The 27,401-nt window shown below is 39.5% G+C and overlaps 1 protein-coding gene across 5 annotated transcripts in view; it reads left to right on the top strand.

Annotated features, from left to right (window-relative positions):
- The first annotated feature begins 2,380 nt into the window (after positions 1-2,380).
- ERBIN (erbb2 interacting protein) overlaps positions 2,381-27,401 on the top strand; it is a 250,944-nt gene continuing 225,923 nt past the window's right edge. For 2 of the 5 annotated variants that reach the window (XM_045022267.1, XM_045022272.1), the window contains exons 1-3: positions 2,381-2,407; positions 4,749-4,815; positions 11,756-11,984. The gene's annotated coding sequence lies outside the window, so the exon portion shown is untranslated. Of the gene's footprint in view, positions 2,408-4,748; positions 4,816-11,755; positions 11,985-23,431; positions 23,680-23,921; positions 24,195-24,349; positions 24,472-27,401 lie in introns of those variants that run through there. The other 3 variants (XM_045022269.1, XM_045022268.1, XM_045022270.1) reach the window with 3 other exon arrangements.

Below are 27,401 nucleotides of genomic sequence, written 5' to 3' on the forward strand. Positions count from 1 at the left end.
AGCACTAAAGAGCCTGAGATTATACATCAACATGTTTAAATGCTTCCGCTTGGACATCATCTTCTGACGACAACATATTCTCTATTAATATTGTTGATGCTAGCTCTCTTGTGTGTAAAGAAAAACTCTGCTATGGGGGACTTCAATTTGGGAGACATACACTGGCAGTCTTGAGCAGCCAATAGTAAAACTTCATTAGTTTCTAAAAATTATATATGATTTTCTTAACAGAAGAGGTCATTGCTTAGGTATCAGTGATCATAATCTGATTACATTCAATATGGGCAAATGGAGGACAATCTCAACCAGAAATAATATACGCTTAGTGCTTCAAAGGGCCAATTTCCCTAACCTGAGGAAAATTATAGCAGAATTAATTGGGGGGGGGAGGATTTAGACAGAAAAATGTGAATGAAAATTGGGAACTCTTTAAAAAGAGTTTATTAGATGGCCACAAATCCACAGTCAAGAAAAAGGATAACTTTGGCTGTTTCAGTGGTGAAGTGAATACTGCAATTAGAAATTAAAAAGAAATATATAACAAGTGGTAAACAATGGAAAATAGATAGCAACTATATAAATTAGAAGTGCAGAAAATTGGTAAGGGAAGCTAAGGATGTCAGGGAAAAATCCATGGTTGGCAGGTCAAAGGGCAATAGCAAGTCTTAAGTATACTAGAAGCAAAAGAAATCTGAGCAGTGGTTTAGGCTCAATACTAGAGGAGGAGTCAAAGTGTTAATAATTGGGCAGAAGTGTATGATCTGTTCTGTATTTAGAAAGTATCAGGACGATGTCCTTGTATCACATGCGGATGATGAAATACTTTCCATTCCATTAGTAACTGAGGAGGCTATTAGACAACATCTACTAGAGACAAACATTTTTAAATCAGCAGGCCTGGATAACTTGCACCGAAGAGTCCTAAAAAAGTTGGCTGAGGAGACCTCTGGCCTGCTGATGTTCATTTTTAATAAATCTTGGACTACCAGAGAAATTCCAAAAGACTGGAAGAGTGCTAAAGTTGTGTCAATATTCAAAAAGGGCAAAGGGGGAAGACCTGGTTAATTATCGGCTGGTCAACCTGACATCAGTCCTAGGCAAAACAATGGAATAGCGGGTCTAGGATTCAACTGATAAAGAATTAAAAGACAGGAATATAATTAATGTCAGTCAACATGAAAAAAAACTTGTCAAACCAACTTGATTTCATTCTTTGTTGATATGAGTTCGGTTGATAAAGGTAACTGTAGATATTCTATACTTAGACTTTTGTAAGGCATTTGATTTAGTACTGTACAACATTGTGATTTAAAAATTATCATAACACAATATTAATAGACCACACATTAAATGGATTAAGAACTGGCTAGTGGACAGATCTCAGAAAGTAGTTGTCAATGATGAATCATCATCAGCTTGATATTTCTAGAGGGGTTCTGCACAGATTGGCACTAGGCATGATACTATTCAACATTTTAATTAATAATCTGGAAGTAAACATAAAATCACTGCTGATAAAATCAGCAGATGACACAAAGATTGGAAGAGTGGTAAATAATGCTGAGGACAAGGCAATCAGACAGAATGATCCAAATTGCTTGATAAACTGGGTAAAAAATGGCAGGGTTTAGAGTAGCAGCCATGTTAGTCTGTATCCACCAAAAGAACAGAAGTACTTGTGGCATCTTAGAGACTAACAAAGTTATTTGAGCATAAGCTTTCGTGGGCTACAGCCCACTTCATCGGATGCACAGAATGGAAGATATAGTAAGGATATATATATACACATACAGAGAACATGAAAAGGTGAGAGTTGTGCTACCAACTCTAAGAGGCTAATTAATTAAGAGAAAAAACTTTTGTAGTGATAATCAAGATACCCCATTACAGACAGTTTGACAAGAGGTGTGAGGATACTTAACATGGGGAAATAGAGTCAATGTATGTAATGACTCAGCCATTCCCAGTCTCTATTCAAGCCTAAATTGATGGTATCTAATTTGCATATTAATTCAAGTTCATCAGTTTTTCATTGGAATCTGTTTTTGAAGCTTTTCTGTTGCAAAATTGCCACCTTTAAGTCTGTTACTGAGTGGCTAGAGAGCTCAAGTTTTCTCCTGTTTTTTGAATGTTATGATTCCTGATGTCAGATTTGTGTCCATTTATTCTTTTGCATAGAGACTGTCCGGTTTGGCCAATGTACATGGTAGAGGGGCATTGCTGGCACATGATGGCATATATCACATTGGTAGATGTGCAGGTGAATGAGCCCCTGATGGCGTGGCTGATGTGATTAGGTCCTATTATGATGTCACGTGAATAGATATGTGGACAGAATTGGCATTGGGCTTTGTTGCAAGGATAGGTTCCTGGGTTAGTGTTTTAGTTGTGTGGTATGTGGTTTCTGGTGAGTATTTGCTTTAGGTTGGGGGGCTGTCTGTAAGCGAGGACAGGTCTGTCTCCCAAGATCTGTGAGAGTGAGGGATTGTCCTTCAGGATAGGTTGTAGATCTTTGATGAATGCTGACACATATCTTTTCAAGTGATCTCATCATAGGACCTAATCACATCAGCCACGCCATCAGGGGCTCGTTCACCTGCACATCTACCAATGTGATATATGCCATCATGTGCCAGCAATGTCCCTCTACCATGTACATTGGCCAAACTGGACAGTCTCTACGTAAAAGGATAAATGGACACAAATCAGACATCAGGAACGGTAACATACAAAATCCAGTAGGAGAACACTTCAATCTCCCTGGACATTCAATAACAGATTTTAAAATAGCCATTTTTTAACAAAAAAAAACCTTCAAAAACAGACTTGAAAGAGAAATGGCAGAGCTACAATTCATTTGCCAACTTAACACCATCAATTTGGGCTTGAATAGGGACTGGGAGTGGCTGGCTCACTACAAAAGCAATTTCCCCCTCTCTTGGTATTGACACCTCCTCATCAATTATTGGGTGTGGACCACATCCACCCTGTCTGAATTGGCTTTCAACATTGGTTCTCCACTTGTAAGGTAACTCCCTTCTCTTCATGTGCCAATATATATTTATGCCTGTATCTGTAATTTTCACTCCATGCATCTGAAAAAGTGGGTTTTTTACCTACAAAAGCTTATGCCCAAATATATCGGTTAGTCTTTAAGGTGCCACCGGACTCCTTGTTGTTTTTGTGGATACAGACTAGCATGGCTACCCCTCTGATACTATTCTTTATAGATATTCAAGTGGAGTCCATGAAAAAGCAGTAGTCTACCCTCTAAATTTTGGAGGATGCACTTGACTGGGAGCTGAAAAATTTGGCCCCTTGTTATCTTTCTAACCCCTTTATTTGTTAACAGTGATTAGTTATATGGACAATCCTCATAAACAAGTTACAGCCAAGATCTGGCATAAGATCAGAAATACAATTTCTGAATGTAATACAAAACTTAATGGGTACAGTCAATAATGGGAGACCCAGGCTTTTCACAAGGACAAACTGATTCTACATTCCAAATATGGACACGTTTTGGCCTAAAAAGCTATTGCCATAAAAGCACATAAAGAGCAGGCTTTGCATACCCTACAATAAAGATGCATTTCACATAAGCACTGACTGCACTACCTGCAAAAGCTATAGTTTTATATTTCAGTCCTCACAAACATCTATAGTAACTGCATCCTATTGAAAAGTTGATACTAAGACCTGTTAAAGGGTTTATACCAGCAACATGTAAATAACTAATGAACCTAACTCAATGCAACTTCATAGGCACCATTGCTCTTTGAAAAAAATATTTAAATATGGAAATAAGTCAAAAGCACTGTTTGAAAACTATAAAAACATACTATATTTCCCAACCTGTATCATCTATAGAAGTATTATTTCCTCAGGCTTAGATGACAGAATATACAAAAAGAGCACAGCATTCGTAATAAATGAAAATTAAAAGAAACCTATTTTCTTGTAATATGGTCCTGACAATTAATATAAGCCTTTGGGGCAATACACACAATGAATAACTCTGAAACATGTTGGAAATTGTTATTTCTCAAATCCCACAGTTGTGTATCCTTGGTGTTAATTAACATTTTGTGAAACTGTTATAAAAACTCTATTACTATTGTTAACACTATCTAAAATAACAACCCTGAATCCAGCAGGACAACAAGAATCTATATGGCTTTACCTGTTCTGAATAAACTTCGTAATAGAGCAAATTACTAAGAGCAACACAGAACTGTGATCAGTTTCCAAGGCCGTAGGGAAACAATTATTTCTTTCAAATTAAACAACATATGTACACGGTCTGGCTTTTTATCCATTTGATATTATTTGTTATAGGCACCATTCCACACCCATACTTAGTTAGATTTGTTATTATATAAAGATACATAATTTCATTTGTTAATTTTATTTTTAATTAAAGAGTTTGAAGGGGAAAATCCTTTTCTGTGGCTTTTTATTATCTGTCTTTATCTGAGTGATACAAGACCTAATAATCTTGATAAGTCAAGCAGCACTTGTATATATCCATTGATACAGAATGTAAGAAATTTTCTTTAGTAAGCAAAAGGTATTTTTAACCAGGAAAGGCTCCAACTTTAACCTTCCTGAATCCCTTGCTAGCATTAACCTACATTAATTAACAGTAGATTGAGTGTCTCATTATTTTAATATTCACTCATGCAGTTATTAACATCTCCTTTTCTTTCCCTCCTTCTGTCTGGTCCAATCTTCTTAATGTTTTCCAGCATAATGCTGAAAGGCAGTGATAGCTATACCTGACTCTTCTGGTGCTGTTGTTAATGGAATGGACAAGTAAGTAATCTTGTCATCTTTTTGGTAACCCCGCTCTCCTGACATCTTTATTATTAGTCTTTTAAAATAACAAGTACTAAGGGCCAATCCCTTCCCCCTCCACAATGCTGCAGACTTTGAAGGGGATAAAAGGAGTAAAGATCCTGTTGAGGGTCCATAGTCAAGGGGCATCTGTCTTGTATAACATCCTTCATTGGCAACCCCTGGGAAAATTCCTGTGGAAGTGAAGGCTGAGTTTAATAGTATGGTCAAAGCTATTACCTCAAGATAAATATTTCTGCCTTTAAACATTGTATAATGATTTCTTTACTATTGTTAAGACTAGGTAAACCTGCTCATTTCACTTGAGTGATCAGATTACAGAGCTAACAGTAGCTCAGCATGTGCATTTTTTCTAAATTAAATTCTTGATTAAATACATTTCTTTTAAAAGGTTGTTTGAAATTTGTAGTGACTGGTATTTACAGAGAACAGATCTCTGATCACCATGGTCCCAATTCTGCGACTTAGGGACAGATTCTCAAAGGTATTCAGGCTCCTAACTTCCATCAACTTCCTTTGAGGATCTGGCTCTTAATAACCTACATTTTCAAACTGCATGAACATGATCCGCAAAGGAATAGGTAAGTGAAACCCACAATGCCTCTGTTAGCCTAGGAAGTGTTTAGTTATCAAGAAAACTTTCTAAAATATTTAAAACTGATGCTGATTTTTTTTCAGGGTTTAGTAAGGAGCAGAGCCCATTATCATTGATCAACGCACATTGTGGAAAATTAAACCTTTCAAGATTATTACCTCATGATGGTTAAGGATGTTTCAGAAGTTGTTTAGTAATGTGATACATTTCATTAAAAAGGAAGGCTAATGTAAATGTAAATAATCTGATTCATGCTGTATTGTGCTCAGTGCTGAGCCAAAGTCAATTACGCAAGAGGTTTGTGACTTGTAGATATTTGCTTTACTCATAAAACTGCCACTCCCCTGTTCTACGTGTTCCGGGAAAGTTATCATTGAGGATCACAATAGGGAAGGATTACAATAGGAACATCCCAACTTGCTATCTATGTTTAATAGGATAGAATTGCTTTATCTTGGAAGAGAATATAATGCGAGAGTGTAGTCTTGTTCTTGATTTTTAATTAGATTTGGTCCTCCATATGGCTTTGTCAATAATTGGATAATTGCATGAGTTCCTCCTGTGTTTGAGAGCTGTCTCTGTACACTTCCTGCAAATAGACTTTTATTATTAGCAACAACACACCTTTGAACAACATACTTCCTTTAGCCTGTCATTAGTATGATCAGCTGAAGGACTGCAGTGTATTTAAAGGAGTGTTAAGAATGGACAGCAGTTTAAATTAACATTTCCAAATTCACATTTAATTTAGATTATAAGGGACACTGTCAAAGCATTTGGATCCTGCCTGGTAAGTTGTATGTTATATTTGTAAAAGTGCTGCTTATTTTGTTAGCAGTGGGAGAAGAAGGGATTTAAAGTAACCTTTTAGCACTTAGAAAACAACTTTATTTTTCTAAAGCATAACATAATAATTCTTGCCTCTGCAGCTGGGTTTATTAATAATACTTTGTGGCTACAAACATAGCCACACCTGGGCACCCTGCTGCCTAGTCCAATTCTCAGCCCTGAGTTAGGTGCCAGGCATCCCATGCATTGTATGGGGAGAGTAAAGGACCTAAGAAAGGGATTATTAGAGGCAGAAAACCGAGTGTGGAGTCACCTAAACTAGTCAAGAATGAAATGCAAAGGAAAGGGACGAGACTTGGGCCCAGAGCTACAAAGGCATTTAGGTACCTACATCTCACTGATCTGGGCCTTAGGCACCTGATTGCTAGGCTGGAGAGAGGCACTTATCTCCACTTGGAATTCTCAGCTGTGAATTCTCTCCTAGAGTTACGTGCCTTAAGGTCAGCCCTTTCTCACAAAAAATGAAAGACTCCTAAATAGCCCAACTTGGATCTAAGAGACCTACCTTCAAAGTCCTATGCTGCCTGTTTTGGTGTGGGGACTTGAACCCAGGTCTCACACATCCATGGTGAGGGCCCTAACTATCATTGCTCAAAGTGGGCAGAGATGATTTTGCCTGGGTGCGTACCTTAATTCTGTTTCCTGGTTTTCAGAAGTTTGAGATTTTCTGAACTTGATGTTCTGTAAGGGCACAAGATGCCACTGGGCAACACTAGTTCTGAACTAAGTCTTTGTCAGTTAATTTCCTTGGGGTTTTGGTTTGGTTTTTGGTTTGTTTGTTTTTAAAACTGAAAGATAATTATTTATTTGTTTGTTTAGGAGTTAGTGATCATTGGCATGTGAGTGTAAGGTTCAAGCCCAGCCACTGACCCATCTGTGGAGCTTAATCCTTTGTTGAATAACATTTTCAATATTGCTTCCCCAAAGGGGTAGTGGGTGCCATGCAAAAGCAGAGGTAAGTGTTGGGTGATTTAGACCCTTTGGAGCCCAATCATAGCTATGGTTTGAATGTCAGGAAACATCGATAGAATCTCAGTCTTAAAAAATGCTGGTTTTGGTGGGGGACAACATCTCAGGGGTCGCTATATCAAATGACCCTAAATTTGGATCGCTAACCAGGGCCTGCACCTTAATGAGGCACACCAAATTTCAAGGCAACTTGAGTAACCATGTGGATTTTATAGCACTTAGAAAAGCCTTTCTTTAAAAGAAAGGGTCGTCTCAACCTTAACTAAGTGGAGCTGGCAATGGTCAGCAAATCCTTGCACGCATATTGAGGTTCAGAATAAAACTCTCACTTTGTTTCATCTTCTTTTGCAATGGCAGCATATATGTTAGTGATCATGAAGTAATAATATTCACATTGTGAGCAGCTAGTGGCATTGTTTCAAAATTGCTACTTATTAATGTCACCATACTTTAGAAGTACTATAGTTATCCATAAAAACACCACTGAACAGTGATTCTAATCTAGTGCTACCCTAGAATGTAGCTGCTGTTTTAGGGGGAGAGTAAATAGCCCAGGGGTCAGCAACCTTTCAGAAGTGGTGTGCGAGTCTTCATTTATTCACTCTAATTTAAGGTTTTGTGTGCCAGTAATACATTTTAACATTTTTAGAAGGTCTTTCTATAAATCTATAATATATAACTAAACTATTGTTGTATGTAAAGTAAATAAGGTTTTTAAAATGTTTAAGAAACTTCATTTAAAATTCAATTAAAATGCAGAGCCTCCTGGACCAGTTGCCAGGACCTGGGCAGTGTGAGTGCCACTGAAAATCAGCTCACATGCCACCTTTGGCATGCATGCCATAGGTTGCCTACCCCAGAAACAGCCTATATAGCAGTAACATTGGTGATATCTAGAACACAATCTCAAATGACAGGTTAATATAATCATAGTTTGATTTTAAAAAGGGGTACAATAAACATGGTTGTTCTCTACTGTGTAAAACTAGTAAAATAACAAATGTGCATATTTTATTTTTGCATTTAATATAAATATACCAGATAATCAATGAAGGAAAAATACACTAAGACATACAAGAACTTAGTAGGAGAAGTGCTAATGTGTTACTGATGAAAAAGAGTTAATTTCTGGAACACTAATAGGTCTACCTCAAGAAATTCATTTAAAAAAGATTCTAGAATATATTTGTGTCGCTAAAACAAAGGAAAGTTTTTGCAAGAAACAACTGAACTGAATATTTTTACAGCCACACCCACATGAAGACTTGTACCCCTTATATTCTATTGCCTAGATGACAAAATGTTTGATCAGAGAAATTAACCTGGTACATTAGAAAGACTGTGCTGTTAGAAAATCTATATATAGTTTCTAAAGATAAATACTGGTGTGAAGCTCACTATCTGTGAACTGGACTAATGCTATGTGGTATTCTAGGAGATTCCTTAACAGAATACAAACTCTATATCCCTAACATTTAGTCAGTCCAAAATGTAGCTAGTAATCCTGCTGGCTCTAAAATTAACAAAGTCTGGTTGACATATTAAACCAGGTATACTGTATACAAGGGAGAGTAACTGGGTTACAATAAGTCAAATCAAGAAAAGTATACTCACTTTCTAATTTATTTTTAATTTGCAGGAATCAACTTGGAAGGCTGTTATATAAAATAATTCAGTGAGGATACTTACCTCCCTGCACCAAGGAGGTCTTGGTATTTGTAATCTAGAGACCATTCAACATGGCCTTCTTATTCAATACCATGAATTCCAAATACAAAAATCTTAGCAGAGTTGGCAGCAAGAATGGAACTATCTCTACCCTCATTTAATCACACTAAGCAAACCAGATTTATTATGACTCAGTGCTCCTGGAACAACTGGAGAAGGTTATCTGATATATTACATTACACCAGGATAAATAAGATTAAAGATCTTATTATATCTCTGGAAACCAAACAAGTGTTCTAATGAGGCTATATTCCCTCCACATACTCTTTCCCACCAGTACTGAATATTTTTAACCTCAGTCCTATATTTATATCCTGTATACAGACATGTGCAGAACTACAAGCTTTTGCTGTTAATATCTTAACTGTTCTAATCTGCGCTACTTGTCAGAGATGTCTCTTTCCATATTGCCACATTTAATAACTGAATATCTTGCTGTCGTCAGTCAAATTCAATTGATCTGATTTTATAGTTAAAACAGGAAAAGCTATCTGATTTCTATAATTATTGATTACAAGCCTTCCATAATCAGCTTCCTATTCCCACTTGTAATTACCCATCCATAGTGCCATCCTGCTTGTAGTTTCAACACTTGCTCAACTTGTGGGGTGCAGATTGAGATAATTTTCTGGTTTACCTTCGTACCCTTGCCTATAAATATGTTTAATTTCTTAATGTGAGGCCCTATTTGAATCCAGTTTAGACTCTTAATAATTGCTCTCTATCCTTCTACCCATGTCTCCTAAAACTCTGCATATCTAGGAAAACCGTCACTTAGCTATCTTACATAGGGATGAATTGCATTGCACACTGTTTACAAGTAGCAGCAGTGGCAGCCCCATGACAATGAGTTTCAATTCTGACCTCACCCGGGCTGCTTGTAAAGGGTGAGGGGGTAGTTCTGGCTACTTCTCCATTCAGCCCGTGGGAAATGACTTTGTTTGAGACAACTACATTTTAAACTTTTTTTAGCTAAGAATCAATACCCACATACCTTTTTGTTCTATGCCTGTACAGCAGCTAGCACAATGGAGTCCTGGTCCATGATTTGGGGATCCTAGGTGCTATTGCAATACAAATAATAAACCTGGTTCATTTACAATTAAGGTTGCTACAGTACACCTAACTCTGATACACAGCACAAAATGAAAACACTGCAGGTTTTCTTTGTTTTTTTTAAACAAAAGCCTAAGCCTCAACAGAGATTGGCCAGGCTCTCAGCTGGTGTAAAGCAGCATTGTTCCATTGACTTTCAATGGAACTATGCCAATTTACCCCAGCTGAGGATCTGGCCATACTATTGCTGTGTAAAAATTCACCTTATACATTTCAGTAATAGTCTTAACTCTGACTAGAGCTGGTTTAAAAAAAATCACTTTTGTGAATATTTTCATGCAAATCAGATAATTTTTGATCTTGAGCAACTCTTCAGTGAAAAGTCTCATTGAGATGTTTCAGTCAGTTCTACAGCTGGCCAAAAAATTAGATGAAACTTTCACAAACACAGCAAAATCTTAAGTATGTTTTGGTGTGATTGAAATTCAAAATGGCAATGGAAAATTTTGTCAAAGTTGAGTGTTTCAAGAAATTTTGACCAGCTGTAACTCAGACCCACAAGACACATTGACAAACTCTTCCAACACTGACATGTACAAATTATACATTAGACATAGTCAAATATACACATATTAATGATGTAATAGGACAAATGAGTTTATCCATATGTCTTGTGTATCAAAGATAAAGTTGTTACTGGCTACGTTGGTAAAGCTTCTCTCAGGAATGAGAGCAATTCAGTGGGAGGAGATCGGTGGGGTTGAGAGTGGAAACTCCAAGAGGCACTTGAAGCCAGAATAGCCCTTTTGAGCTTGTTTAAAGTTTTATGATTGTAGAAGCAAAAGGCAATCTCCAGCATTCACTACACCCTTTTTTGCAAGATGCAGCATGATAATTTCCCCCAGCTCCTGCTGCTGGATGCTGTCACTCCCACACCTTTCCCGGTGAGTCCCCATTTGGGGCATAGAGTGCTAATGGACACATTAGCTAGTCCAATTTTGGTTGGTGAACATTAGGCCAGCATTTTTTCCAGATCTCACAGTGGCTCAAAGGATTGGGAGGAGACTCTCTACTCTCTTTCTTTTCCTCCCCCACAGGAAGGGCCCCAACATGTTTTTTAAAATGTATAATTGGCATAAGCTGGGCTCTTAGTGTCACTGTTTGTGTGAACAAAAATTTCAGTCTTTTCTGAAATTTGGCATGAAAATATGTTAATGTCTTGAGCCCATACAAAGGGTTTGCTGTTGGAATGATACTGTCCAGCCCGTTAGATATGTCATAATCCAGAAAGCAGAACTGTGTTCCCGCAGAGATCTTTTGACCTTAATGGAAGTGCTTAGCCCATCCCCTCACACTTCCTCTGAGATTACTTAACAGTGGTAAATCTCTAGGGACAGACCACATCATCCTGATGTTGACAAATGCATTGCTAAAGGGAATGAGGAAAATGGGCTCTCGCAGACAAACTTGCCATCCCAAAGGGTCCTGGAAATCCCACTGCATGAAAAAAAAAAGACAGATACTTTATTAGCTAAATATTGTCATAGTAACACTCCGTCTGTGGAGGTCCAGATTCTGCCTGGCTGCTCCAGAAGTGCTTGACAGGAAAGGCAAGAAGGTTTCCTCCAGCCTTTGCACCACTCTGCAGTGGCCAGGCAAGGGACAATGTAATTCCATGCCATCCTTCCTCAAATCTTCTAGGGCGCAAGATATCCCAAAGGGAAGAGGGAGCCCATGCTCCACCGTCTAATCAGTGACCAGTACAGCTGTCTCCTGGAGCACAGGGAAGAGTATGCTGCCCCAAACGGACATAGGAGTGTGATGAGGAGCTTCAGGAAGACTTCTGCTTCTCTAACAATTCCACCACTGGCTCTACCCTGCCACTGCTCCCAATGCAGGCCGACGTTTATAAGGCCCCATGCGGCCCTGAGTAAGTACCCATGCTTGTATAAAGTGGAGGAAAGAAATGTCTGTGGGTTAGTTAAGAAATAGGGAGGGATAGCTCAGTGGTTTGAGCATTGGCCTGCTAAATCCAGGGTTATGAGTTCAATCCTTGAGGAGGCCACTTAGGGATCTGGGGCAAAAATTGGTCCTGCTAGTGAAGGCAGGGGGCTGGACTCGATGACCTTTCAAGGTCCCTTCCAGTTCTAGGAGATTGGTATATCTCCAATTATTACTTTTTTTTTTATTAATAGCTATTCAGGAGTGTGGTACAGTATATGACTAGAGATTGAAATTGCTATACTCAGTTTTGGACATCATCTTATCCTGATTTATGAAATGTCATCTCCATTCTGCTAAATAACTATAGGAACAACCTTTCAGAGTTGTCTCCACAATATTTGAATGTTGTTATAAGTAACAACTATTATTATGCAGACAAAAGCTCCTTGCCAATCAATGCATGTGAACTCCACTTTAAAAGTGAATTAATGTTGGCTATTGACTTTTGACTTTGTATTTTAAGCAGATGGGATGTGTCCATGACAACTTTCCTTTTGAAAAGTTAAATCCCAGAGAGTTCAATTAAAAAGAGAAAAAAGGTCCAGGATTTCTGTTGTTGATAAAATGGAGGCGAATTGGCTGCTGTCTTTGTGTGGTTATGGGTGGGTTTGTTTTGTTTTGTTTTAGCTGAAATCAGACTGGATATGACTCTTAGTATTTCTAATTTTAATTATCATATCCTTAAAAGGATAGGCTACACTTTAGCATTTCTTATTCTGAAACAAAACCTTCCTGTCTTCTCCTGGGCAGGAGCTTAAGACATCTGTGTCACTATGGAAAACTAAAATTTAAAGTCACCCCAGTGGAAGGTTGCTGGGGAAGCAGAGGACTTTAACATCTTTTGAAAAGTTGCAACTCTATAAACTGATACAACTGATTTTAGTTAATGAGTGACATTACTAATTAATGTATTTCTTGCATGTGTCAATGATACACTCAAAATATATATATTAATCACTGTATGATGCTGTTATGGATAGGATTTAGTCTTATAAATGAAATATATCAGACAATTACAACATAAGCAAAATACTGTTGCTTGAAAAAGATTGACTGGGTGGTCCTGTATGGCTGTTGGAGAGATTGTCTGGGTTTCCTCCTCCCTATTATCTTGAGATTTGCCACAGAAATGGCATCCATTTACTTTTTTCCTTTTTTAGTTCCTTCCCCAAACTTTATTGAGCCATCAGGAGGAATATCTTTGATTCTAGCCCCCTTTCTCTTGACACTGCATAAATCAAGGGTGAAACTGAAACAGTAAATCATCATAGCAAAGGAGAAGAGCTTCTTATTAGTAATAAGTAGGGAAAAGAAAGCCACAGGGTTCTGCTATTCCACAGTTCTAACAATGCTTTCCTTTCTTGTGTTATTTTCACATTGATCAGATTAACTGATGCCTCTTTAGACACTAATTGCTGTACTGATGAGTCTGAATTGGCTGGTCACACTGGTTAGCAGAAAAAAAATATTCCTAAGAGGTAAAAATTTTAATTGTATTGGTAATTACTTTAAAGCTTTTATCTTACTTTAGCCAATGTCCATTTCCATGGAAACAGGAACAGGTACAGCAGCATTCAGCAGAACTGTTCTGAACTCTTGGCAATGTCAGCCATGGCTGAGGGTGGAAAGACAATTATGCAAACTGCACGTACAGATTTTATAAGACTCCTGAAGTTTCTAGTGTTTTAACTTAGAAATACAGGAAGGAAATTCATCTTCGGGATGAGACTCCACCTTCATAGGCAGTAGGGCCAAATTATGGTCTTGATTTTGCCCTCAGCTGCGTTGGAGGGGGGGGTCTCAGGGTTGCTTGGCAATCGGAGTCCTCAGGAGAAATTCTACCTGACTCAACAACTTTTCTTGGGGGCTCTTGGGCTGAATACAGCAGCTATACAACCCTTGGTCCTTATCTTCTAGGAACATCTTTTAAAAATTTCCCACCATGACTACCAGTTCATCTGAAATTGTAAGCAGACTGATTATTTCTAGTAGTTTAACCTATCCAGATAATTTTCTCCTTTCTGTCAAGCAGTGACATAAACAATTTAAAGTGCCATCAATGCAGCTGTGGAAACTTCCTAAATATCAATATTTTAGTATTCTGGAATAAGTATCTTTTTCTTTCAAACGCTGCAAAGGTTCTATATATTTCTGTGTACTGCTTGCACTTGCTTTATGAAGTAGGAATTATTTTGGATTCCTCCGACTAGTTATTCGGTAGAAGTTCCCATATTTTGTGAAGCAGGCTTAGGTAATGAATTATGATTTAAGTAAAGCATGGATAAGGGGTAAGGGAGGAGAACTATAGTGAAACTTAACATATGTCAAGGTGAGCTTCGTAGAAATAAGAGTACCCCATTTTGGGACAATGAAGGCAAGTTGGCTGATATATGTGATGACTTCACTAGGCATCTGCTCTTTGCAGCCCTTCTCCACCCCTCACCAAATGAGGAGGAGGAGAAGCTTGGTACCCTTGATGTTAATAGGCCACTCTGAATGACTTGTTCATCAGAAGTTCAAACAAGGGACAGTGTCACAGGGAGGCTGGTCCCTGTGAATAGACTACACCCATTGCCCCTGGATCAGAGCAAGTGAGCCCAATCCAGCCAATTAAAGGGGGCATTAGAAGCAGAGGGCCTATAAAGGGCTGCTAATAGGGAGGGAAAGCTACACTGGAGCAGAGGTAATGCCTGTGGTGGGTCCCTAGAGCAAGGGGCTCAAAGAGGTAGCAGTGGGGGGGTTGCTTCAGCGTGGGAGCAGAGCTGATGGAAACTGGGAAGTTACCAGGAACAGGTGTGCCAGAAACCCTTGGGAGAGGTGGCCCTGAGGCTAAGCTGAGATTTGTTTTTTGTTTGTTTTGCTAAGTTTTGACTTTTTTTTTTCTGTTTGTTAGCCTCTGTAAGTCAATAAATCTCCTTGCAAATGACTGGGTGTGGCAGCACATGCTTTGGAGCTGGGGAGAAACACAGCCTGGTGACATGCAGCTATCACACTCTACAGCAGAACAGTCGTGCTATATCAATGACATAATTAGTACCCAGTGGGCAGCACCAGCTATGGAAGGCATGTCTTGATCTGGTTTGCCGCTGAAACTGATTTTTCTTCCAAATGTCAAATTTAACCCCATGCAGGGTAACCAAGCTGTCTCTGTCAGTCATATTTCTTACATTTCATCAGCTATTGGCACAGGATCAGGAAGAGTTTAACTGCAGCTCATGGCATTGGCGTGATATTACATTATATTTTTTAAAAAACTGTGTTACAGTAGCACTAAATAATAAACACTTAATAAAAGACAGTTGCTGTCCCAAAGAGATTACAATCTAAATAGAGAAGACAAGAATTATTATTTTCCCCATTTTACAGAAGGGAAATACGGTACAGATTGATCTAGTGCCTTGCCCAAGATTCTTTATAGATAAATTCCATGGCAGAGCCAGGCTTACAGACTAGTTCTCCTAAATCTTGGTCCAGTACCTTAACCACAAACCATCCTTCCTCTCTAAAACAAGATTAAGTGAGAGACTGTGACCATGGCAGATAGAAAAAAGATTAAAATATCTAAATATGTCAACGCAAACGTCAAGGTTTATAGTGTGTCTTAATTAAACAAACTTATCTGATGTAGCATAAAAGTACCTCAATGCCAGCATATTTTGTTTGTTTTGGAAATACCTCCTCCGTTGTGTAGATCCAATCAAATGTCAGTTTGTTTGAAAGTTATAACTAGTGACATGTTTTCTTTCAATAGCTCCTGTGCCACTAGGGCTATTTTAATTAAAATAACTTGTTCCATGAGAGAGCAGAGGTACCACTGCTTAAAAACACCGCACTGCTGCATTCTAAATTGTTCTGCTTAATGGCATTAGAAGCACTAGTTTGTCCTGATCAACAGTTCTGCTGACGTCCTAGGTGCCAACTGAGAGCCAGAACAGGTGGGTCTTCCATAAACAAGAGTTTTAATGGGAAATGTTAGGCCATGTAAATACTGTACCACAGAACAGATCTCTGCACCATGGCACTTCTATTATAAACCCTGTTTTCCTGAGGTTTTTGACCTGCCTATATGTAGAATTATTTTACACACAACCATTAACACTGAACTGAATCAGGGCCAAAAAAAGGAACTGCCTAGGACAAATAGAATTTCACTGTCAAGCCCTATGTTTAAATGGGGTCTTAGGCAAAGAAGTTCAGAACTGTCCTGAATCTTTGGCTATTCCCCCAAAACAAATTGACCCCAAACCATACCTGTGGTTCTGCTCCTGTTGGATGAGGAACTGCCAGCTCCTAACCCCACCTGCACCATCTTCCTTCCTCCCCATGACTTTCCCAACAGACCTGCTTCTTCCTCCATCATAAACATCCCAGACACACCTGTATCCTCTATATTTTGAAAGAACTGATTGCAGAACCCAGCAGCTCTGGCAGCCTCTCATAGTCCCTGGCTCCCACTGAGTTAAAATCTCCAATGCTCTGATGTAAGTATTGTACTGTAAATCATGTAAGCCTTAAAGCCTGTGACTTTTGAATTCAGTGATGGATGTAGCCCAATCATCACAAAGCTGCCAGGGCTACAGTTCTCATAGCAGGACTGAAGGGGTGTGTGAGTTAGAAATCACAATAGGACTTACTCAAGAGTCATATCTTAGAGGAGTATTGGAGAGCCGTGAAAAATGGCTTCAAGATATTTGTATAATTGGATTCTTTTGCCCATCTCGGATTTGCCATACTGCAAACAAACATGCATGTTACCCTGTTACCCATGAACATTGATAAAATCTAAAATATCTTTCCAAGCCCAGCTCTACAATACTACCCCACTGAACCATTAAATTTATTCCACTGATTTGCAATCACAGAATTCTAGCACACAGTGATGAGCCATTTTAATTGTGATCCTGTCATCTAGTGCGGTGGAGTGAGACACCGTCTCCATCCCACTGGCAGCCCAATTCCAGGGGTTTGTATTCATGGCTGGAACAGTTCACTGTTCACTCTACGCTGAAATCTGATATATAGAATATCTAGGCATTAGACGTCTTTAAATAAGTGTCTTCACTTAGGAACGATGTCTCTAGGCACATGAGTAGTCCCACTGACCTCCACATATTGTATGTATTGCAGGATTGGGCCCTAAAGGAGTAATTGCCAAATGTCAGCAAAGGCCCATGGCATGTTTTACAGCTTTGTCATTGTCTGGTGACTAACTACCAGAATAAATAGCACTTACACAGTATGTTTCAGTAGTTAGTACTCTTAGCTTGTTGGGGAATCAGTAGATAATGTCTCCTGCTTTCCTTACCATGTGACATGAAAGATTCTGAATGTCAAAGTGCACTGACTCTCTGGAGAATAATCAGTGACTTGGACTGGGTTTCATACTGAATACCAAGAAACTTGACGGAGGTACGTGCATAATCTCTTTGTGATTGCCCAGTCATATGGCACTGTTCCTTTGGGATTAAAATGGGAAGGCTCCTTCCTAATGCTGCTATCCTCTATTTGCCTAAAGGTTGCCCATGTTAGTGGATAGTAAAGTGCAGGACATTGTCATGATAGAAAATATTTGAGACTAGAGAGGAACAGGTATATGATCTACCATGCTAGTCAAACACTGTTCACCAAATTCTCTGTATATAAGGTTGCCTCATTATCCTCATTACTGAGCTACTTGCATGCATAGATGATTCTGCATGACTGGATAAATTGTTGGCATGAAATTTCCTTTCTCCTCTTTCAAGCTATTGCTCTGTATGGTGTTAAATTACTCTACATATTTGTCTGAGGTTCCTGTAATCTACTTCGGTCTAAACATGTTCTAATAGGTAATCCCTGGCAGCTGCATTTTTTGTTAAATTTGTCTCCGTTTGGAAAATTAAATATAACTGTTGGGAGGAACCTCCCCTCCCCACAATTTTAAAGCTAGAAATGGTTTAAAAATTGAATTTTGTTTTCAGAGCTGTTTTAAGTATAGGGAAGTAAGAGTATTGTATAAGTAATGCTGTGTTGGTATTTCCTTTTAACCATAATGTTTATTACCCCTAAGCTGTAAGTGATTGCATTATAATTTACAACCAGTATATACCACAAAGAAGTATTCTAACCAAATTTTAATTATACTTAAAACTCATGTTTCTAAACTAGTATCATACTAACTTTGAGATTTTTCATCACTGACAAGTTGCATTCACCAAATTACAAAATCTCTCTTTAGAGTCTATGCACTTGCTGTCATAAGAGGTCAAAATTTTCAATCTTCTCCAACTGAAAACAGCTGCTGACTAGTATTGTTGGGTACTTATTAGGTTCTGAATTCCATCTGAAAACTAAATAAGTAGGGAATTCCTAACATTGACAAGTACTGCCCAGAACAGAAGGAACAATGGTTAAATGAGCTTTAGTCTGATTATGCTAGATCTTCTATCTTGAAGATTTAGAAACCTTAAGTAACTCTTTAAACGTAATATCATATAAAAGCAAAATTACCCATTGATCTATGTATAGTGTGTCTGTGTCTCCTGGATTAAAATAGCTATAATATTCTCTTTATAATACAAAATTGTTTCAACAACTGATAGCATCAAGTTATGCTCAGCTGGAGTTTTGGAAGAGAAATGAACCCTATGATAATATTTTATGGGTCAGAGTATGGGATATTCTCATAAAAAAAAGCTCATGGATGGTCTGAGACATTGCACATAAGTGCTTGGAGGAGCAGGGCCTTAGATTGCAAGTCTCTTATGGCAAGAGCATCTATTAAATGTACATAATTCATTTTGAGAGACATCACTCAGCTTGTCTGAGGTACTTATGGTTCACATAACTTTAGCATTGTCTCACTTTTATTGATGATTCTTGATTTCTAACAAAAATAATGATGTTGAAGTTATAGGATTTACACTATAGGAATGAATCCCACTGCATTTGAAGTTTCCAGAAGCTATAATCATTCTAAACCGTGTCTTGATATTTATAGCCCTTTTAAATACCTAGACTAACTTTTGATAGTTTCTTAATTTGTATATATAGTTTTATCTTGTCTAATAAAACATTGAGGAGCTTTAGGCTAACTATTTTCTTTTAATCTGGGGCTACATTGTTTGTTTGGTTTGGGCTGGCTAATACCATAAGTAAAACAAAATTTTACACTGAAACTAAAACTGACTATATTAGATGTTGCATGGGAACAACAGCCACAGGGAATTTCCCACACCCATCTATTATTCCAGCTGCATTAGTAGATTCATTAGGCAATTCACAACAAACATTGCTAAAGTGTAATCTGCACTAAACAAAGGGTATGGTAATCTCATGCATAAGGCAAGTGCCTGAAAGAGGAGGACATCACTGGGAAATTACCATCTTGTGATAATATTATTTAAGATAAAGATACATTGCTGGATACTGGGTAGGAACTCTTAACAGTGCACATGGGATGAGAAACTTTTCTACACATACACCTCTACCTCGATATAACCCTGTCCTCGAGAGCCAAAAAATTTTACCGCATTATAGGTGAAACCGCGTTATATTGAACTTGCTTTAATCCACTGGAGTATGCAGCCCCGCCCCCCCGGAGCACTGCTTTACCACAGTATATCTGAATTTGTGTTATATCGGGTCGCATTATATCGAGGTAGAGGTGTACTACTGAAGTGACACTTTGCTGATGAATCAAGAGGTACTTTGACTCAGTCTCTATTTTTAACTTTGGGGGCTGAAGTTTGTCATACTTGATTCTAGCCCAAAGGTGAGTTGTTTTGAAGAAAATGACTTATATGAGCATGAGAAAATGATAGTGGTTTCATGGTTGGAAAAATATCTAAGACCTCTTCCGACTCTGATAGTTCCAATGCTTTTATTTAAAAGTTTAAAATTTGGCATAGTTGTTCTCAGTTAGGTATGTGTGCTTTATTAAACTGAGAAGGGGGGGATTATCTGAGAAAAATATAGGAGCAATAAGTGAGTGAAAGTAGCCTAATGCATTATTGTTCTAATAAGTGTACGAGTTTTTATATTTGGATAATTGAACATGATAGAAACATATTTAATTCCCATATATGAAAATATTCAAATAAACAGTTGAAGGCATCTTCAAACTTATGTGCATTTATTTAAATATGATCATCGGCACTTAATTCTCAACTAAACTACTCTCACCCAAAACCTGTCAGTGAACTGAATGGGAACAGTAATGCTCTTGAACTGAAGTGGTAATTGATCTAATGATCAATCTCAGGGAAATGGCAATAGTATATAGAACTTTTCACTTCTAGGGGCTTGTCTTCATGTCTAGTGCTACAGGAGTGCAGTTGTAGTGCTTTAGTGAAGATGCTACTATGCTGATGGAGTAGCTTCTCCCATTGGTGTAGTTAAACCATCTCTGTGAGAGGGGTAGTTATACACACCCTGATCCACATGATTTTTCCCACACACCTGAGCAACTTATCATTCCATGCATTCATCTAAAACTGACAGCTTCAGGTTGCATAGGAACTACTGTGTTCTGTAACTGTACTGCAAGATTAAGTTCTCTAAAGAACTTAGGTTACTTGATAATTACTTTTGAGCCATGTGTCGCAGGAATGTGTGGTTCCTACAAACTTACAGGGTCTTTGTCACTAATGACACCTGTACTCAAACTATTGGTGTCATATGAAATGGGGCCACTCTTTTCTACATTCTTTGAAGGTGGGCAGAGGGTGTGGCGGGAAGTTTAGGTTATTTGTAAAATTACTATGCTATTAGTTCACATCCATTCAGAATATGATACACAACAAACAAAAAGATTGCCTTGCATCCCCTGAGAAAAACACAGAACCTAATTTAACCCCACTATAACTTCAGTGAAGTCAGCAGCGTTATATGAATGATGAATTTGCCTTACTAATTTCACACATTCACTTCAACTTTCAGACATCTCCTGAAGCAATTGAGACTTTGTAGTGTGGAAACTGCAACCTGCAGATATTAGGGGCTTGGCTACACTTACAAATTTGCAGCGCTGCAGCAGGGTGTGAAAACACACCCTCTCCAGCACTGCAATGCAAAGCGCCAGTGTGGTCAAAGCCCCACAGGGAGGTGGAGTACGGACAGTGCTGGGAGAGCTCTCTCCCAGCGCTGGCGCTTTGACTACACTTAAGCTTTGGCTACACTTACACTTCAAAGCGCTGCCGCGGCAGCGCTTTGAAGCGCTAAGTGTAGTCAAAGCGCCAGCGCTGGGAGAAAGCTCTCCCAGCGCTGTCCGTACTCCACCTCCCTGTGGGGAATAACGGACAGCGCTGGGAGCCGCGCTCCCAGCGCTGGGGCTTTGACCACACTGGCGCTTTGCAGCGCTGCAATTTGCAGCGCTGGAGAGGGTGTGTTTTCACACCCTGCTGCAGCGCTGCAAATTTGTAAGTGTAGCCAAGCCCCCAGCGCTTCTGCCGCTTTGAAGTGCTAAGTGTAGCCACAGCCTAGGAATGGCAATATACAAAAACCTGTAGGAGAACACTTCAACCTCCCTGGCCACACAATAGCAGATCTTAAGGTGGCCATCCTCCAGCAAAAAAACTTTAGGACCAGACTTCTAAGAGAAACTGCTGAGCTTCAGTTCATTTGCAAATTTGACACCATCAGTTTAGGATTAAACAAAGACTGTGAATGGCTTGCCAACAACAGAACCAGTTTCTCCTCCCTTGGTTTTCACACCTCAACTGCTAGAATAGGGCCTCATCCTCCCTGATTGATCTAACCTTGTTATCTCTAGCTTGCTTCTTGCTTGCTTATATTTACTTGCCCCTGGAAATTTCCACTCTTGCATCCGACGAAGTGGGCATTCACCCACGAAAGCTCATGCTGCAAAACGTCTGTTAGTCTATAAGGTGCCACAGGATTCTTTGCTGCTTTTAGTTATACCAGCATATGTCTTTAGTCGTGTAGATGTGTGCTGAAATCAGGTGTAGGCTGTTAGCAACCAGAAATCATTATTAGCTGATGGCTGTTCAGTACCCTACATAAGAGTTTGGGTTTAGTCCAGTTCTTAATGGGCACATATTAATATACAGAATCACCATTCCTACTGGCACATTTGCTTGCAGTCCCACTGGAGTGGCCAAGGATTAAATGGGCATGAAAATGTCATCCTTAGAAGTGGTCCCTTCAGAACATGATTAAGGAACATAAGGTGACCAGCATGTGAAACTCTGCCCTGCTGTTACTAGTGCTGTCTGTCCTGTGGCTTAGCAGAAGTTCAGACTCCAGAATTGTCAATCTGGCATTTTACATAAGCAACAGATTCACTGAAACATTTGAAAACAACTAAGGATACAAAATGCAAAAACAGTTACTACCACATATTGCTGAGATTTAACATGCACAGATGAATCAATCATGTGACACAACAAATCTGCTAACCACATTTCACATACAGTTACATGTTATGAAACAAAGTTAATAGCACATTCAGTAAAATGCTACTTATGTAGAAAGGGATCAAATGTTTCAGTGGGAAATACTACTCTGAATTTCCTAGTTTTGTGTGCAACATCCCAACTATAACATGGTACTATTATTAGCATTTAAGTCGTTTAATAGAACACACAAAACATTTTTTTTCATCTTTTGGAAACTCCCCAGGTGGCACTGTGCCCTTTTCGCCTTATTCCCCCATAGAAATACTGGAGGTAAATGGTACATTGGTACATAACTAACAAGGTTATGAATGCAAGAGAACAAAAGCCTAGCACAAGACTGACTGTAATATGTGCAATGAATAAATTATTATGCTGAGCTACTTACACCTAAGGAAACAACTGTCATTGCAGAATACAGATTGAGTTTGTCTAAACAACTGACACTTTTGCCTTAAAAAAAATGAGCCACCGCACCCTTCCTTGCATTAACTCTGCCAAAAAGAAGCAGAATAAAATAGTTACACCTTTACCCTAGAAAAACCAGCGAAACCACGTGGCGATTGCTTAACGAGGAAGAAAAAGGGCACCAACAACTAAGAGCTGTTGCTTTTTATACACAGAGAACTGTAGCGTGCTAAAGGCTGCAGCTGCTGCAGCATTTTGGGTGTAACGAGAAAAACGCGAACGTTACATTGACCTAGGTCAAGCCTTTTCTCGGCTACTTTATTTCCCTTTCCATCCACCTCCGCCTCGTCTCTCTCCTGCCTTTTCGCTCCGCGGCTGCCTCTTCCCCACGCCCTTCCCCTCCCCCCCCCTCGCGTGTTCCTCGCTCTCCCACTTCCCTGTTTCACGCAACGCAACTTGCTGAGGCCTCGCTCGCGGTGCGCAGTGATTGGCTGGGGATGGCCGCCCCTCTCGAGGCTCTGGCTCCGGATTGGCTGTGACCCTCCGCCGCTCGCCCCCAGCCTCAGACTTGTTGTCTGGCTCTGGGGTGAGGCAAGCGGGTTCTCCCCTAGTGGCCAGGGGGAGGGAGCGTGAGAGAGGCGCGTCCGCCCTTCCCTCCCTCCCGGCGGCGCTGCGGAGTTCCCCCCAGGCTGGGCGGCGGTGCTGCCGCCTCGTGTATCGCGGGCGCCCCTGGCTGCGGCGTGGGCGGGAGGTAGCTCGGCTACTCGCGGCTCCCCCTGCGGCCGCCCGGGCGTGGGGAGCGGGCAGAGGAAGGGGCAGGTGAGGAAGGAGCTTTTCGTTCTTCGCCTCGCGCCCCTGGCGGCGGTTGGCGGCGCGAGGCGGGCGGGGCTGGGCTGCATGCGGCAGTCGCTATAGGACAATAAAGCGGGCGGGGCGGGTTGGGTTCGGCGCGCGGAGCTGGCCTAGAGCGGGGAGGAGGCAGCCTGGGCCGGGCGGCAGGGGGCGGTGGCGGAGCGAGCCGGGGGCGGGGGGCTGCTGGGTGGGCGCTGCGGACTCGCCGTCTGTGGCTGTGCCCGGGGCAGGAAGTGACTCTTCAGCGCCGCGGCCGGGGGAATGTGACTCGCTTGGGATCGGCCAGCCACTGAAAGCGGGATCGGGGGTGCCGAGAAGCCGGCGCTGCTTCCCCCCACGCCCCAGCCCTGCCTCCCGGCCGAAAGCGGCTGCATCCGCTCGGCCCACTGGAAGAAAACTTGGTTGGATTTAAATTTTTCCTGTGGGTAGAAAGGAGCCCCGCTGGCGTGGGGTGAAGCTTCTTGAGACAGCCGCGATCAAAGGTAAGCGGTGCGGAGGCGGTTTGGTGAAGAAGCCTTGCGCCGAAGGGAGGGGAAAGGAAGGAGCTGGCGTTTCATTCTGATATCCTGTTTTTGGCCTTTATTTTTCTCGGTGGGCTGTGTTGTCTGCCTGAAATAAGCCCGAGTCTCCTTTTGTCTCTTCCAATGCTCTTTCTGTGAGTGGGGTCGTTATTTCCATGGAGGTTGCGACAAGAATCTGTTGAGATCGAAAGTTTTTAAGCTCCTCAAACACAGAAGTTTCTTTGTTCAGCAGGATGAGGTATTGAAGTGAAACTACCCGGTTATGCGTTTGTGCTTTTTTTTTTAAATCATTCTCTTCAGAAATAGTTACTAAGTCTGGCAGCTTAGTTCCCTTCTCTGCAAATAAGCACTTCCAAAGGGGGCTACTCTTTCTTTTCTTACTTGAAAGAAGTCCAGAGGTTTTGGAGATCACTATATTTATTATTTTGCCTTACTCTTTCAGGGATGTTGGTTCCTTTCCTCTGGCATCTGATATGTGAACCCTTTAAAAAGAACTATTGGTCTTTATTTGTAAAAAAATTGTGTACTTAATCCTTTGTAAATAAGGTTGCATTGCTTCTGCTCTTCAAGATGAAGAGTTTGGCTACCTATTTAATTGGAGAGGAGTTAGTTTGTTTAATTTTATCTTAATATCTGGGGCAGGATAACTAACACTTGGTATAATACCTCTCCTAACAATAGAAATTGTTTTTTTTATATGCAAGAAATATCCCCTAAATTTGGAAGCTGAAAAAGTTTATCCTGATAACATCTATGTAGAAGGATGGAAAATAGCATAGTTTAATATAAGTTACTGTAAGGACTGATTCTAAAAAATCATATGGTATAGTTTTGGTTAAAAAATTGGTGACTAAAATTTAGCTTTCATTGCTTTAGATAAGATGTCTCATCAAAATATGTTGCAGGGGTAAGAAAATGCACAAGCTCAATTCAACGTGATATCCTTAACAAGATGTTTGCAGTATTGCATAATTGTGACTACTACAAGTTACTTTGCGTCTTGACTAACTGCACTGAACAAAAAACATATCTAACAAAGTTTCTACGTGCTGTATCACAACTTGGTTTAAGATGCTTCAAAGATAATTACCAGAGGTTGATTACATTGGGGTTCCAAAACTACCTGTGCTAAGAGAGACCCCCCTCCTGCATTTATGTAGAAAATCATTCAAGTATTATCTTTCCAAATAATGCATTAAAGGCCATAGCTTGGGACTGGTTTGTGTTCCCCTTGGTAGAAGACAGTCTAAATTCTTGTCCTTGTATAACAAATTGGATGGTAGTGTGTTTTCAGTTATGCTGATTGGATATGGTGTCTGATCAGTCTGATATAGAAATATGGAACTGTCATGTCTGAGAAGCATGTGCACCTGACAGTCAAATAAGTTCACCTTTGTGTGAACCTTTCATACTTGCTGTATATGTATCTGTCTGTTTTTCAAGAAAGTAAAATATCTAATGACCCAGATCAGATAAATAACAGTAGGCAGTTTTGTGTATATATGAAACAATTATTTATCTAGCACAAATTGGTTTAGTAATAGTAGTCTTTAGTGGAAAAATGACAAATTTGTGTTGATACAAAATGGATTTTTCAAGTGATAAAGTACAAGTGATTGGGTTTACAATTTATAGACTTCACAGGCAACAGAAAAGGTTATTCTTGGGCATCTGAAAGAACTTAAACAAAATAGATGACATTGAACTTCATCTTCCTTATATGGTTTATGCTTGGCAGTAAAGCAATGAAGTCTAAACAGAGTAATCCTTTTACAAAGAACGATCACTTTCCAAAGCAGTGCTTCATTCCCAATAATGACTAGGTTCTACAGGGGGAAAAATGTAGTAATGCATGACAAATTTAGTTGTAAACCACTGTATTTCTAATGGATGCAGTTTTGTTTCTTTTCAGACCTTTTGTTTTTCTGATGATGCAGAAGGTATTTTTCAGTCATGTAGAAGAAAAGATCCTTGTATTTGGGGCTGCAACTTTTTAAACTACAGTTTTGTCATTATGGCAGCTACAAGGCCCTTCTTAAACGATGGAAGTGCAGTTCGCTGCAACTTACAGCTAGTGGTTGACACAGAATGGCATTAATTTCATTAACATAGTTTAGTATTAATTAGATAATTTATTCTTTTTTGCAGCCAACAGTGTTTGAGACTAAAAAAAATTACATGTTAGTCAAATCTTTAAATTGTCATTTTTGATCATTTTATAAAACGTTAAACCTGCTGGTAAGTGGGTCGTGTGACTGTGTATATATGCTAACTCAGAGGTAGGCAACCTATGGCACGCGTGCCGAAGGCGGCACACAAGCTGATTTTCAGTGGCACTCATGCTGCCAGGGTTCCGGCCACCACTCTGGGGGGCTCTGCATTTTAATTTTAAATTAATCTTCTTAAACATTTTAAAAAACCTTATTTTCTTTACATACAACAATAGTTTAGTTATATATTATAGAATTCTAGAAAGAGACCTTCTAAAAATATTAAAATGTATTACTGGCACGCAAAACCTTAAATTAGAATGAATAAATGAAGACTTGGCACACCACTTCTGAAAGGTTGCCGACCCCTGTGCTAACTGGTGCTGTTTCAATCAGTGTCTTAAAAAATGTGTTTGGTATCTTATTGAAATCTTTTAAGTTGGTGTGCTACTGCCACTTTGGACATAAGACTTAACATAACACTTTCCCCCCACCTCAGTTGAGTTAAATATGTACAAATATTGTCTTATAACATATCAAAAATACAATTATAGTGGTGTACAAAATCCAGTTGTGGGTAGCAGAATAGCCACAAGAACATCACTATTCATATGTGTAGACACTTTAGTTATTTAAGTAGATATGTACAAATACTGTCTAATAGCATATCAAGTTCAAATAGAGTTGATTTAGGGACTTTTAGGGATGAAGAGCGATTAGCAATTTTTATCCAAGCGTTCATAAAATGTGGTGGTGTGCGAAAGTAAATGTATGTTTTTGGTTTTTTTTTTTTCTTTAATGGCATTCATGCATAGTGTATGGCTTTAAGGTAAATGGCAATATTGAACTTTTTCCCATGGGGTTAGAATATAGTTAATACTTTTTTAGCATGTTAGGGGAAGTTTGATATGATTACTTCCACTCAGTTTAATGTAAATGAATTTTTCTCACCTTTACA

This window comes from Mauremys mutica, chromosome 6, assembly GCF_020497125.1.
Source record: "Mauremys mutica isolate MM-2020 ecotype Southern chromosome 6, ASM2049712v1, whole genome shotgun sequence".
NCBI classification, from domain to species: domain Eukaryota; kingdom Metazoa; phylum Chordata; order Testudines; family Geoemydidae; genus Mauremys; species Mauremys mutica.